This window comes from Prionailurus viverrinus, chromosome B2, assembly GCF_022837055.1.
Source record: "Prionailurus viverrinus isolate Anna chromosome B2, UM_Priviv_1.0, whole genome shotgun sequence".
Classification (NCBI taxonomy): Eukaryota; Metazoa; Chordata; class Mammalia; order Carnivora; family Felidae; genus Prionailurus; species Prionailurus viverrinus.
The window spans coordinates 3,431,481-3,446,295 of record NC_062565.1 but is presented as its reverse complement, the minus strand read 5'-3'; the positions used below and the strand labels follow the sequence as shown (position 1 = coordinate 3,446,295).

The following is a 14,815-nucleotide window of genomic DNA, read 5'->3' as shown; positions in this document are numbered from 1 at the left end:
CGCCGAGGTCGGTGTGGGGCTTGGGAACCAAAAGCCAGGCGGGACCTGGAAATAAATAGAAGTTATATCCCTTGCTTTTGAGGACTTTTCACTTGTCTGGAGAAAAAGCCAACACAGAGAAAACCATTGACGATCCATGAAAATTATCTTTACCAAAGTGAGCCTCGAGTTTGGTTTTCTGGGAGGTAATGGGCTCTGATAGTCCGGGTGATACGAAGCATGTGAGAGCCAGTTTTTCACATGCCTCTATCTCCTTCCGGTCTCTATCTCTTTGCACCTTTTCTTCAGAATAGAGAACTCACAGTATTTACTTGGCAGGTGTGATTAGGCCGCTCTGAAGGGGAGGAAGCTCCAACAGCAAATTGATCTTCAAGTAAGAATTGGGGCCATGAAATAGGTTTCTCCAAACAGGAGAAATGGGTTTGAAATAGGTTTCCCTAGCAACAGAAGAAAACAGAACTGCACGGCATGAGACATAAAAATCAACCTGATCAAGTCACGTAGTGACTTCGTTCTTGTTTACTCGTGCCTAAAGGGTGCCTACATTCCTCCAGGGGCGTCGAAGGTAAATTCAGAGGATGGCCATTAAAGCGGTTTGAAAAACAACATAAAACCACCCATCAAATATTAGTTACTGGTTTCTATTCCATGTAACTTTTTAGTGAACCTTCGAACGTCAGAAATGTTTCCGTATTTCTATCGGAAGCAGATATCTTCAGTATAACACACATCACTGGTGTTCGTGTCAGTGGGGCTGTGTCCCCCCAGGCTGTCAGTTAGGCTCTGACAGGAGGCCTGGAGGCCAGCATGGAGGAAGCCGTTACCGGCCAGGGGAACGAACACGTTATGCAACTTGATCCAGTGGAGTTTTCGGGCTCATACGGTCCAGTTTTGTTTTCTTCTGTTGCTGGGATTTGGAAAAGGCCAGAGGCCTGTCCGGGCCCAATGCCCCGAGAAGCCCCATCACGCGGGGGCCGAAGGGAGGAGCCATGGCAGGGAGCCCCCGAGCAAGTGAGGAAGAAAGAGCAAAACTCTGCTTCCCACCCCCAAGGGATACATATTCGGCCCCCGAGTTAACAACTGTCAATAAAAAAAAAAAAAAAGAAACACAACGCATGGGCAGTTCCAGCGCAAACCTCCCTGCTCTCTCTCCCTGCTCGCTCTTGAGTGCTCGCTCTCTCCCTTCCCCCTTCCCCCTCCTCTCCCCACCCCCTTTTCTCCTGCTCTCACATCTCCACAGTGTGCTTTCCGCTTTAATAAACTTTCCCACTCCTGTGCTACTTGTCTGCCCTTGAATTCATTCTGGTGACCAAGACCGAGAACCTTCGGCGAAGCCCATGGAGCTGGCTGAGGCCAGGCCCAGGCTCACCTGGCAACAGAACCATGCAGCAAACAGGGGAGAACATTCCTTTCAGAGGAAAGGTCAAGGACAAAGGCCCTGTCCTGGGAAGGAGCGACACGTATTTGAGGAACCGAAAGGCCTGGGTGACAGACGCTGGGTAGTTTTATTTTAAGGAGGAGGATAATCAAGACAAGATCTGTGTGTACAGACATGCGCCATAAGGACTCGGATTTCACGGAACACGAGGAGATCTGGGACGAGGTCCCTGTCAACACCCAGGGCAAGAGATGTTGATGGAAGAAAAGAGGTCCTGGTGGAACAGAGAAGGAGATGGGCTGTGACGTTTTAGGAAATCACACTCAGTGGGACTCCTGCTCAGACCTGGGAGTGAAGAAAAGAACGTCCCCAGGATGGTTCTAGATTCCTGGTTGGGTGGGGGCGGGGCGGGAATGAAGCAGAGAAGGAGGCACACCCTGTTGCAGGCAGCCGGGCGAAGGAACAGTCCAGAAAGCAACCAGAGCAGAAAGAGGGAAACAGAAGACTGTGCCTCCCCCGACGTGGTGACTGTCCAAGAGAGTGTTTCCATGAAACCTTTCTTTAAAGAAGGTTGCAAAGGACGCACTGTCCATTGGGGGGGGGGGGGGGGGGGGCTCTTCCCCCAGCGAGATTCCCCTGGCAAGCCAAGGACAAAAGCAGAATCACAACACGTGCCACAAAACTCAGATATTCTGTCCTTTCTGTCATGTTAAAAACAGGACCACGGGCCCAAGATGGAGTCACCTGTGCTAAGCCCAATCGCCACACCGAGACCTAGACTTACCAGTTACAGTGTTAGCATGTCCCAGAAATGGAATCTGAAACCAGTCAGCGAGAAATCCCTGGGTCAGCACGAGGTAGGTAACCTGCCTGATAGACGCCCGTCACCCCTTAAAGGAACGGGACTCTGCCTGAACCAGCCTGTGTTATGCTAGTATAACTTCCTCGTGCCCAGGCCCTTCTGCCTATAAGAGTCTCATTCTGTACAGCTCCCTGGAGCTCCTTTCTCTCTACTACAGAGGATGCTGCCCCGGGCTTGAAAGGTTGAATAAAGTCAGTAAGATCTTCAAAATTGGCCCAGTAAATTTTGTTTTTTAACAATCACAACTCCTGGGAGGCCTCTCAAAGTCACCTACTGGGTATACCTTGGAGGGAAATCGCCTTGCTTCTTTACCCTAAAAAAGGTTGTTTGCAATTGACCCCGACGTGATTTGAACACGCAACCTTCTGATCTGGAGTCAGACGCGCTACCGTTGCGCCACGAGGCCACGGGGAGAGGGCCCTTTATCTGCCAAATTAGGATTTAAATAATCCTGTCTCCTCTCCTCCAGATTCTAAAGATTTTCTTCTGTTGATGGGTGGATTGGATGAGCTTTCTCCCCACTATCCACAGCTTGGCTAAGGCCTTGCTAAGAAAGTAAAGGAATTGACCACACTAAATATTAATACAAAAACCCAAATGCTCCCTTCTCAGGAAAACTCAGTGCTTTCTCAGGCTCAGTCCTTCCAACTCTTCAGAATTCTCCTGTTTTGAGAACTCTCCTGTGCTTACTATTTGGATCCGCAGTGAAACAGGAATCGTGATGGCAAAAAACTTGGCACGACTGCTTTACCCGTCATTCACGAGACTTCTCCCTCTTCTGAAACGGACTCCTGGCCCCGCACCGGCCCGCCTCCCTGCCTTTCTCAGCACCCGCCAGGCCCACCCCGACCTGCTGAAAAGCTGCTGGGTCTCAAAAGCCCAGCGTAAACGACATCACTGCCGGAAATTCTCCCGGCTCCGGCTCCTCTCCGTCAGAATGTGCAGCCTTCTGGTCTGTATAGTTTGTACATGAGCAGCAACTCAAATCCGGTGGCTACATCGCGAGCTCTTCCCACTTTTTAGTAGCCTGTGCTTGATCTTCCTGCAGTGAGTCTCAAAACGCGGTCCCCTGAAGCAGAGCATCAGTTTCAGCTAGGAACTTGCTAGAAAGGCACATCTTTGTCCACGCCGCAGAACTACCGAAGCGGGGACTCTGGGGGTGGGCCCCTGCCGCCTGTGTGCCAACAAGTTCCCCAGGCAATTGTGATTCGGGGGAAAGGCGGAAAATCACTCTCCGGCCTGGAGATCACCTACTTTCCTCTCTCAAGAAAATAAACTTCCTGTCCCCTTCCAGGATGGAGGATGGACAATGTCTGAGCCAGCAGGGGCCGCCACAGCTAAGTGCCACAGATTGGGTGCTTTAAGCAACGGATTTATTTTCTGGCATTTCCAGGGACTACGAACCCAAGATCGACCCTGTCAGCAGGTCTACTGATGGCTGTCTTCTCCCGCTATCTTCACTGGGTCTTTCCTCTGTCGTGTCTGTGTCCTAATCTCTTTTTAGAAGGACACCAGTCCCGTTGGAGCAGGGCCCACCCATATGACCTTCCCCTGCTTTGTCTAGGTCTTTAGAAGCCCCACCTCCAGATACAGTAACATCCTGAGGGGCTGGGGGTCAGGCCTTCAACATTGTGAAGGGGGGCCGGTGGGACACACAGCTCTGCCCCTGACTTGGAAGTTTCCAGATGGAAGCCCCTGCTGACAATTCCTGAGCCCCGCCCTGGGGTGCCAGGATGGAGGGTTCACGGGTAAATGCGACTGCCTCTTTGCTTTTCCCACACTATTTGCTTAGGCCCCCGCTTTCTGGAGTCCGACGACCTCCCTCGGCCTTCCAGATGGCAAGATCTTGTGGCCGTTATCTCCTGTCCCCAACTTGTCCCACTGGAACTTCTATTTTGGAGTTGTTCTGAGAGGGATTCGCGCAGTGCGCAGAAATGAATTCTTGTGTTTATCCCACCATCTCTCCCTGCCACGGTGGTCCCAGAGCACAGGGAGCAATCCGGTTTGGTCTTTGCCTCTCCCGGCTCAGCCCCGAGCTCACGGTCCCCTCAGGGCTGTGGCCTCTGCTCCCAGGTGCCGTCCAAATATAAAGCACTGTCTGTTGGTTATTGTCGCTTCACCTTCTTCTCCTCCGCGGTTATCTTGTTGGAAACTTGACAACATTTCTGACCCTGCGGCCCAACTTGTTTCCCCCGCTAGACTGTAAGATTTCTTTTTTTGTCCTCGAGATTTTATTTAAATCCCAGTTAGTTAACATACAGAGTGATATTGGTTTCAGGGGCAGAATTCAGGGATTCATCACTTACTCACACCACCCAGTTCTCCTCCCAACAAGTGCCCTGCTGATGACCGTCACCTAGTTCACCCACCCCCCCACCCACCTCCCTCCATCAACCTCTGGATGGTTCCCTACAGTCAGGAGTCCAGACTGTCAGACGTCTGAGGCCTTGGAAACGCCTTGCTTTGCAATAATGATTTCACGATGTTGCAGTCACAGCGCCAAGATGATTTTCCTTCCCCAAATGTTGCCCACACACCCCCCTCATGCCGCGGAAGGACCACGTGGCCTAATGGATAAGGCGTCTGACTTCGGATCAGAAGATTGAGGGTTCGAATCCCTTCGTGGTTGCTGCGGGGCTCGCTTATTACACTCCAGGCCCTTGCTGCTGTTTTCTCGGATCAGTCCGTGAACAGATTCTTCTCCTTCTGACGCTAACCTGATAGTTTTACCCCCCACCCCCTCCTCCCAGGTCTCCTCCACACCCCCGCCTCCGTCTGTGACCCCTCTGCCCTCCCCGCGAGTGACTGGCCCTCGATGTCGCTCACCCCCTCTTCTGGTCGGCAGCTGCCCCCGGGAGCTTCTCGGAAACGCGGACCTTGCCGGCCCGTCCCCGACCCTCTCGGCGGGGCGCCCGTCTGGGAGCCCGGGTTCCAGCCCGGCTGCAGGGGGCGCTCCCCGACCCCCCGCGCCCGCTCGGCGCCCCGCCCCAGACCCCGCCCCGCGCTGCTGAGCGCCCGCCCACCTGCACCCCCGGGAACGCGGGAAAGCGAGGCGGCCCTGGGCACCCCAGGAAAGACCGGAGGCTGGGGAAGGCAGGAAAGAGGTCACGCTCGACGGCAGCCTCTAACAAATGTAGGCAAGGGGTAGGATTAGAAGACCCACCACCGTCCGCAATCCCCAGAGAAGTTAAGAGACTCAGCAAAGAGCATTAAGGATCTTAAAACCCTTAACAGGGTCAGCGGGAAACAGCACGCGCGTGGTGGTAAAGGACCACCCCCAAGGTTCCCTGCTAATTGCAAAGGAGGAGAAAGCTCGGAGGGGACCGCTCCGTCTTCCCTGTCAGTTGGATGCCCCGACAAATGCCTCTGGATGGGAACTAGGTACTCGAATCAAAACGATCTAGTCCATCACTGCGATTTCACTTCTGGTTTAGAGAGCAGGGAGGAATCAATTAAAAGTTGCCTTGGGAGACAGGGAGACAGAGTCAGAATGTGAGACGTTTTAGAAGATAACCGGCTTGGATTTTTTTTTTTTTTTTTTTAAGTCAATGTCAGAACAGTAACAGCAACAGGAAGTTGGGATGCTGTTCTAAACAGAAAGGGACTAAGGAAATGTCGCAAATCAAAGGCAGAGGCTCAGCACCGAGAACCCGCACCTTGTGAGGACGAGCAGACGCTTCCTCGCTTCAGGACTTCCCGGGCTCCCTGGACAGCGTGGCCGGAAGGGAAGCTGAGAAGGTCAGATAGCTCCCATGACGAGGGCCTCTTCTCCCGTTTGTGCCCTTTTTATAGGCCGCAAAGTACCTTTTAAGACTTTAAAGGAGGGAAGGGACACAGATTTGCACGCTCAGGTAAAGACATCGATCGGTGGTGACCCAGCCCGACCTACGCCATCTGCCCCAAACTGCGTCTCTGGTGTTCTCTCTCACCGCTGCCCCTCCCTGGGCCCCTCCAAAATGCAATATTCCAGCCAGACAGAACTTTCTTCAGTTTCTCTCCTATTCTGCGAGGTTTAGGTCTAGAACACCATGCACCTTTCCAATTTGGCCAGCTCCCACACATCCTTCAGATCTGAGCTCGAATATGATTCATTCCACATATATTCATTGATTACCCATTTACCCGTTCAGAGGTAACAAAGGCAGAACCGGAAACTGTGGAGTCTAATGAGTGACTCTCCAGGCAACCACCCAAGGTGGTCACGTCTGGGACCTAGCACTGCTCCAATAGGCCACGTGGCCCCCTGGACCTCTCACTTGCCCTACCCAATTGTAAATGTTCACTGCTACCACTGTTTACTCTAGAAAGCCCTCAAAGGAGGGGCTATATTTTTCTTGCTTTCCATTGAATGAGCAACACCTAGCAGAACGCATGACACGTGATTGTGCTCAGAATAAAATTTTTCAAAGAATGAAGAAATGAACCCATTCAGAGACAAGAGCCCGGAGGCCAAAATACTGCTAAGAAGTTGTTGCAATCACTCCTGTGAAAAACTGTAAGAAGCTGATCTCAGAAAAAGGGCCTGTGGCTCGGGAGGAAGAGGCAGATTTGAGAAAAAAAAATTAGGAGGTGGAACTGAAGGCTTGATAATCTACGGGCTGTGGGGAGAGAGTAGAGAAAGGAAGAAAGTTAGGGGGAGTTCTGAGTCTTTGGCTTTGGCTCCCGATAAAATCCGGGTTGTTGAAGGAGGTTCGAGTTTGCGGAGAAAGGGTAGAGCATTCATTTTGGGACATAGTGCTTTTGAGATGCCCATGCACGTGCAAAAAGGAATTACCAAGCCGGCGTATATTATGAAGCCCAGAAGAAAGGTCTGGGCTGGAGATCATTTTCAGCGCATGAGCATGGATAATCAGTCATGTTTTATTCTTCTTGTGTCCACAGAATGGAGCTATTGACGAAGTACAGAATCTCCCATCTGCACACTGATACACCCACGCTCCTACACATACAGGGAAGATCGTGATAATAATCGTTGTGTAGTTTCAGAAATGCGGCGATCCTGGGGATCTGTTCTTGCTCTGACGGTGATCTTTGCAAATACATCTTAACTATCATCCACAGAGTAACAGATACAGTTGTTCTCCCCCTTGGGAGAGAAGGCCCCCATGCAGTGAAGCAGATTTGACTGCCAGAAATATTTTCTCCTTCCCTATCCCATCCAACAACATTCCATCAGCCGCTTTAAAATCTTTTGAGCTTTACCAAGGCACAAGAGACAGGTTTCCCTATGGAACATTTTGATGGGTCCCCTTTCTTGAATTTGAACGTGATGGTTACAACAGCAGCTGACAATTTATTGAGCCCTTGCCGTATTCCAGGCACTGGGTTCGGCGCGTGAAGACATGGGGTGTCTGTGACGACATCTTTGTCCGGCGATTCGCTGAGAATTAATGTCCTACTGCGGCAAAAATACGAGGATTTTGAAAGGATTATTCGAAGGCAATTCTTTACAGAGGATTATCGCCACAAATCGCTGATTTGCATTCTAGAAAAGACCCAAAAAGCATTCTCAGGTGGCCACGTGCTGGAACGTAGGTTGGGTGAGTCTTCTCTGGTGTCAGGAGAGGGGATCGTTTGTTTCGTCCTCTTGTGTTACTAAATCCTGAAGTAGCCTAGAATGCATGATATATGGTAACATGGAGGAAGTGGGAAAAAAGCGTCACAGTAGCTGTAGTCGTGGCCGAGTGGTTAAGGCGATGGACTAGAAATCCATTGGGGTCCCCCCGCGCAGGTTCGAATCCTGCCGACTACGACAGGCGAGTTTTATATATTTGCTCTTGTACTTGATCTTCAATTACAGCCAACTTTTAAAACCATTAAACATCCGTTCAGACGTTTGCAAGTTACATCAAAATGGAGGAATTCTCACCGACCGCGAAGGAATCCTATTGGATGAGTGAACTAAAACAAAAGAGCCAATAGAACGCTTTCGTTTGAATTCTGAGGTTTCGGGCTTGGAAATCCCGGTGACAGGGACAAAGGAAGTTGGAAGAGAAGATTCCACACATTCATATTTAGAGCGACCTAGTAAGTCTACCACCACCTTTTTCCCTAAGCGTAAAGCGCGCCTGCATGTGTGGGGGCCAGTGGCGCAATGGATAACGCGTCTGACTACGGATCAGAAGATTCCAGGTTCGACTCCTGGCTGGCTCGCCATTTTGGTTATCCACCTCCCCTTTGGAGGTTCACAATCTCAATCTTCCTTAGGCCTCTGTAATTATATATATAAATATTTTTAAGCCCTTTTAAATTTTTCTTTTGTAATGACACAAAATAACAAAAATGTTAATAAGACACGCCTCGACTGTAGTTCATATTTCTGTTTTTGCATATGTAAATTTTCTTCACATCACATCGTTCAATGGTTTTCAAAATCGACTAGTCCTCACATGAGATGATCAATACCAAATAGAAGACCTTTCAAAGGCATCGAAGTTTCACAAAAAAGAGTATTTCTAAATACCAATTCTTTTCCTCTCTCTCTCTCTTTTTTTTTTTTTTTCAAGATTTAATTTTTTAAGAGCAGTTTTCGATTCACAGCAACACTGAGAGGACGGTACCCACGCATGCCTTCACACGTGCACAGCCTCCCCTGTTACCGACATCCCCCACCAGCGGGGGGACATTTGTTACAACTGAGGAACCTACTTTGATACATCACAATCACCCAAAGTTCATAGCGGACGTTACAGTTCACCCTTGGTGTTATACATTCTGCGGGTCTGGACAGATGTGTAATGACGCGGATCCATCATTACAGAACCGCGCAGAGTATTTTTCACGCCCCTCCCCCATCCTCTGCGCTCTCTGCCTATTCATCTCCCCCCACCTCCCCACCCCCCACGCCCAGGCCACCACTGATCGTTTAGCGTCTTCGTTGTTTTGACTTTTTTCACAATGTCATACAGTTGGGATCATATCATGTGTAGCCTTTCCGCTTGGCTTCTTTAACCTAGTAGTAATAGGCATTTAAGTGTTCTCCGTGTCTTCTCGTGGCTTGGTATCTCATTTCTTTTTCATGCTGTGCAATCTTCCATTGTCTGCAGGTCCCACAATTTATTCATTCCATTCACCTACGGAAGGGCATCTTGGTGGCTTCCAATTTGGGCAATTATGAGTAAGCTGCTACAAACATCTGTGCTCATGTTTCCGTGGGGACACATATGTCGACTCCTTTGGGCAAATGACCAGGAGGGCAGTTGCTGGATGGTATGTATGGTAAGGGCATGTTTCGTTTTATAAGGAACTACCAAACCCTCTTCCACAGTGGCTGTGCCATTTTGCCTTCCCTTCAGCAATGAATGAGAGTTCCTGTTGTCCCACATCACTGCCAGCATTTGGTGTCAGTGTTCTGGACTTTGGACATTTTAAGAGGTGATTTTTAATTTTCATTTCTCTCGTGACATGTGATGCGGAGCACCTTTTCATATGTTTTTTTAAAAGGGCCTTAACAGACATCACCGAACATACAGACGGCAGATGGCAAATTTTGTTAGGTTTTTATTTCTATCCTCCTTTCTACATGCATATAATTTAAAGAGTCAAACATCGCACTAGATTTGAAACAAGAATTAACAATCTCTTCTTTCCCTCTCGCTGAGCTAAAGATTGCTTTGGGACGAAAAGGACTGTACTTAGCAGAGGATGGTTTCGATCCATCGACCTCTGGGTTATGGGCCCAGCACGCTCCCGCTGCGCCACTCTGCTCCGGGGATGTCCCTCTTCATAATTAACCTTCAGTTTCTGTCTGGTTTGCCTATTCCTCCCGCCGCCCCTGCAATCTGTAGAATTGGAAAATGGGTTCTCTTTTTTCTCTTTAGAGTAGTAATGATTTGTCTTTTGTAATTCACTAGCCCTGGGCCTGAACTAACGCCCAACAGAAGGGTGAAGAAGAAATGGAAAAGCTTATTGTGGGTATGCTTCTCCGGGCACAAAGGCGTGATTCGATGTGACACCTGACACTGTGTATTGTGTGAATGTGTACGTTAGATCTGGAACAGAATGCCTGCCTGTATCCCACTGTCGTGTCTTAAAGCCATTCTAAGTTACACAAAATAATAGACTCTGATGAAGGAAACGTGCTTGCCCTTTGCCCTGTGCTGTGGTGTGATGGTTCATAATCCTTAGGGGGTGGGGGGGGGGACGGAAGTCTTGAGCCCCAGGTGAGAGGAAAACGCACATTCCCGCACATATGCCTTACATCGACTTTCAGAGGGTTCGCGGAACTTCCAGCCCCGAAGACTTTCTCTGAATTGGTGCTTCACTCCCTACAGACTCAATCTGACAAACAAAAACGTTCAGGTTTTCTCGCGTCTGGAAAGGAATTGACCTCTCCTGTGCCTTGCAGCGGTAGGGGATCGCAGAGAGCCAAGGACGGCCTGGCGATGCGACCGCCCCGGTCTGGAAAGGCTGGCCCATGTGTGGAGCGGGTGAGCTAAGGTCGCCTACTAGAACCGGTCGCCTGGGAACACCTGCTAAGCTTGCGAAGGTCGGAGGGACCTACAGATGAAGAGATGGGTCCGCCAGCACGGAAGTGAGCGTGTGGAGAGAAGGCAGGGAGGGTTGGGAATATTAAGGGACGAGCCGGTGAAAAGTGAAATCGAGAACGTTTGCAGTGGGTCTCTGTGGGCCCCCGGATGCAGTAACAATATCGTACGTTCCTGCGTTTGCTCGCCTTTTATTTACATTTTAGAGGTATTTTAAGGAGGGGGTCCAAGGCCGGAGAGAGCTGAGAGGGCACCTTCCTACACCCCCATGCGTCTCCCTTCTCAGACCAGAGCCTCCCCCAGAGACTAAAACTACTGACCCCGACGTGATTTGAACACGCAACCTTCTGATCTGGAGTCAGACGCGCTGCCGTTGCGCCACGAGGTCCCCGAGGGGCCGTGGGGTTTCTTTACCTGTCAACCTGATCCGTGGAATCGATTTTCCGCACCCGGTGAGGACCGCGCGGGTGGAACGCGGGCCCTGCCATCATCACTCCCCGACTCTGCGTCCCAGTTGCTTCTACTTGACGGTCCTTCCTTCTCTATTTCACTCCTGGTTTTCTCCATCTTTATAAAAACAAACAAACAAAAAGAAAAAACACGTTTGCGAGAGTTTTGTTGTTTTTCTCTTTTTTAGAAATATGGCTATTGAAGGTCGGTCGCTCCGGACAGGAGCGGGGGGGGGAGAGACAGCAAAGAAAAATTGTGTTCCCCACCCCCGCCCAAGTCAGAGGTGCAACCAAGGCGGGCTTGGGATCTGTTTCCCGAGTTGCTCGTAGGTTCCCGCGGTGTTTCGGGGAGGGGACGCGGAGGCTGACGCGGGGCGGCCCGCGGGGACCCGAGCCGCACCTGCCGGCGGATCACGGCGTCCCTGCCCCCACCCCGCGCCCCCAGTTCTCCTGCGCGGCGGGGAGACGCGATTGCTTTCCCGCTGCCAGGGGTCCTTCAGGGTCTCTCCCTGGGTCTCAAACTGCCCCCGAAAAAGAGCAAGAACTCTCTTCCTGTGTGAGCAAGTAGGCCATTCTGGCGCCGGGGGTTGGCTGGTGAAAGCACCTGTCTTGAAAGTTGGAGACCCCGCTTGTGCATCTCAGGGAACGTTTTCTGCAGACCTGAAATCACGCAGACCATCTATCTCCTCAAAGAGCGAGAGGTGTCTCTGAATTCCCAGAAAAGGACATGCGGGAAAGTGATCCCCATACCTTTCTCTGGAAATTAGGGTTTCCCTTTCTTAATCTTGAAAAATGGGTCCGGCGCCCGGGGTGCGGGCTGGGAGTTGTAAAGGACCCTGGATACGGGACTGAAGGACCTCGCAGGTAGCGGTGCGCCCTTGGTAGGTTATGTCCAGGTGCAGTCACTCGGTGGGGTGGGGGGACGAGATTAGGGAGCTGGGTGAGGGATATGCTGGAGCCCGCCTCATTGGGAGGTGAGGTGAACCAGGCTCTCAGAAAACAAACCTCCAAAGGTTCGGCAGAGGCTGAGGCCACTTAGGAAAAGAAATGGGGGTACAGGTGCGCTGCTGGCAGAGAATTCAGTGTGGCCATAGTCGACTGAAAGTTAAAAGTTATGCTTTCCTCCCCTACCTATACAATGGGGATAATGTTAGTAGTGCCCACCTCCTAGGCTGGTGTTGATAAATGCAATGGGCTCGAAACGGGCTTATATATTCCCGTATGTTTAGAACGACGCCTACCGGACAGCGTGAGCTCTCGGGAAAGGTTAGTTAGTGTAGGAGACACCGGTTGGCTCAGCGACAAGAGCACGTGACTCTTGATCTAGGGGTTGTGAGTTTCAACCCCACGGTCGGTGCAGGGGATATTTTAAGAGCAGATAAGCTTTAAGGAAGTAGATGGTCCTGCGATTACTACCCCTATGAAGTTTGCACGCTCACAGCCTGGTTTGCGGGAGACCGGTAAAATTCACACGTGTCCACTGCTACTTTCCTCCACAGATTTGGAGTTCCGTGTCATCACGCAGAATTAAATGCATTGGCTTATTTCGGGTGTTAGAAATACTCCTTTAAAAAAAATAAGTAAAATCAGGGGGAAAAAGTAACATTGTTATCATCCCAAGGTACGGGGAAAATCAGAGGGGGCTGCAGATGAGTGTGTGAACTAACTCAGACCCGCGCCTGAAATTTATGAATGTCCGTTTCTTATTTATTTCTGGCAGCTGAGACTTAAAACTCGGTGACACACTTCAGCTCATAGAAGTTTCCTCGTTCGTGTATTTTAGTTCGTGTTTAATGCTCGTTCACAGCACAGCTGATTTCTGTCTGGTTGTTTATAATCCATTTTTGCTAATATTGGAGGAATTCAGGATCATATTTTAAAATTAAATTGTTATCCATTCTCCCTAGCAAGTTCCCAGAGCTCCAAGCTGCTTCTCCCTCTTGCCTTGTTTTGCTGCCTGGGTAGCCTTTTCTTTCCCAAAGTGGGAGGCCCACCATCCCAGGCCTTATAGTCCTGATTTTGCTAATTACCTTCTTCCGACGACGTGAGGCTCAGGCAAGAGAGTTTTCAGGGCCCCTCAAAGCTGCGGTCTTAGCATCGAATCACCCTTGCTGTTTGTTATGATCCTGAAGCATGGTTCTGATAGCTGGCTTTGTCTTTGTGTCCATGTTTTCTGTTTCTTCCTAGTATCTGGTCCAGAAACTTGGATCTAGTCCTGAAGATCTAAGGAAAGGGACTCCAGGAATAAACCCTTTGGTTCTTGCCAGGCCCCTCCTCCACACGGTCTCCTGCCCCACCCCCGCCCCCCATCCCCTACCTGCTGGCAGTTCCCCGCGGAATCAGTACTTACCTGGGTCTCCAAACGTCTTTGTTCCTCTCACACATCTCATTACTGAGGACTTGACACCCTCCTTAACAAGAGACATTGCTGAAATCTTCATGGAACCACCTCACCTCCGTGGGGTCGTCTCCCCTCCCCCAGGCTGGGTTCTCTCCTGATTCCTGCAGGGGGCCACCCTCTGAGTCTCCCCTCCCCGCCCTGCTAGGTAGGCCACGATTCAGACCGCCTCTGCAATGCCAACATAAATTTGTGTTTCAGGGGTAGACGACGGGGGTCAAGTGTCATTAAAGTGTGTTTGAAACCTAAGGAAAAGATTCACACCCATTATGGTGGTTATTACCGAAAAAGAAAAAGGTGTTGGCAAGATATGGACAAACTGGAACTCTTACGCATTGCTGGTGGGAGTGTAAAATGATACAACCCCATGGAAAACAATGTTGTGGGTCCTTGAAAAATGAAACCTAGAATTACAATCTGACCCAGGAATTTCACTTCTAGGTATATTGGCAAAAGGGTTGGAAGCAGGGACTCAGGCAGCTACATGATACAGCCGGTGACATTGTATCATACTGTATGACTCCCCTTACCCAAGGAATAGCCTAGAACAGTCAGCTTCAGAGACAGAAAGTTAGAATGGTGGTCAGCAGGGGCTAAGAGGGAAGGGGGCAGAGTTCTTACTCAATGGGGACAGCTTCGGTTTAAGATGATGAAAAAGTTCTGGAGATAGAGGCTGGTGATGGTCTCACTGAATTGCCACTGAATTTACACTTCAAAACTGTTAAAAATGGCAGGTTCTTGTTTTGTTTTGTTTTTAAGGTTTATTCATTTTTCAGAGACAGAGAGAGACAGAGCTTGGGGGGTGGGGAGGGGCAGAGAGAAAGGGAGACACAGAATCTAACGCAGGCTCCGGGCTCTGAGCTGTCAGCACGAGCCCGACCCCGGGTTTGAACCCACAGACCGTGAAGTGAGATGCCTAACTGACTGAGCCACCCAGGCGCCCCCAAAATGGCAGATTCTTATTAAGCAAGCTGAACAGAATGGATTAGAAGAGGGATCAGAGAAAATGAAAGGCCAGACTTGCTGTGGCTGGCAAGCATCCAGGCAGCTTGTGACCCCCTCCAGCCCTCGAGGACTTCCTTTATTGCTTTACCACCAGAGCCTAGCTCTGGGTCACTTTTGCAATGACCTCCCGGAGCATATGGCCCGCTGACGCACAGCCTAGGGGGCTCACGACTGACCTTCTACTTGGCAGGAGTAAATAACTTAACCTTAGCAGCCGCTGGCCCCTCAAGGTGCTTA

At 50.3% G+C, this 14,815-nt stretch overlaps 6 non-coding genes across 6 annotated transcripts; 3 read left to right on the top strand and 3 right to left on the bottom strand.

Moving 5' to 3' along the window:
• Positions 1 to 2,574: 2,574 nt before the first annotated feature.
• Positions 2,575 to 2,646, bottom strand: TRNAW-CCA (transfer RNA tryptophan (anticodon CCA)). Its single transcript has one exon. It is a non-coding gene; the product is annotated as a tRNA-Trp (tRNA).
• Positions 2,647 to 4,796: 2,150 nt separating this feature from the next.
• On the top strand, positions 4,797 to 4,869 carry TRNAR-UCG (transfer RNA arginine (anticodon UCG)). The gene has a single exon. It is a non-coding gene; the product is annotated as a tRNA-Arg (tRNA).
• A 3,041-nt stretch (positions 4,870 to 7,910) lies between these two features.
• On the top strand, positions 7,911 to 7,992 carry TRNAS-AGA (transfer RNA serine (anticodon AGA)). The gene has a single exon. It is a non-coding gene; the product is annotated as a tRNA-Ser (tRNA).
• A 328-nt stretch (positions 7,993 to 8,320) lies between these two features.
• On the top strand, positions 8,321 to 8,393 carry TRNAR-ACG (transfer RNA arginine (anticodon ACG)). The gene has a single exon. It is a non-coding gene; the product is annotated as a tRNA-Arg (tRNA).
• A 1,482-nt stretch (positions 8,394 to 9,875) lies between these two features.
• Positions 9,876 to 9,947, bottom strand: TRNAM-CAU (transfer RNA methionine (anticodon CAU)). The gene has a single exon. It is a non-coding gene; the product is annotated as a tRNA-Met (tRNA).
• A 1,095-nt stretch (positions 9,948 to 11,042) lies between these two features.
• On the bottom strand, positions 11,043 to 11,114 carry TRNAW-CCA (transfer RNA tryptophan (anticodon CCA)). The gene has a single exon. It is a non-coding gene; the product is annotated as a tRNA-Trp (tRNA).
• Between the last annotated feature and the right edge of the window lie 3,701 nt (positions 11,115 to 14,815).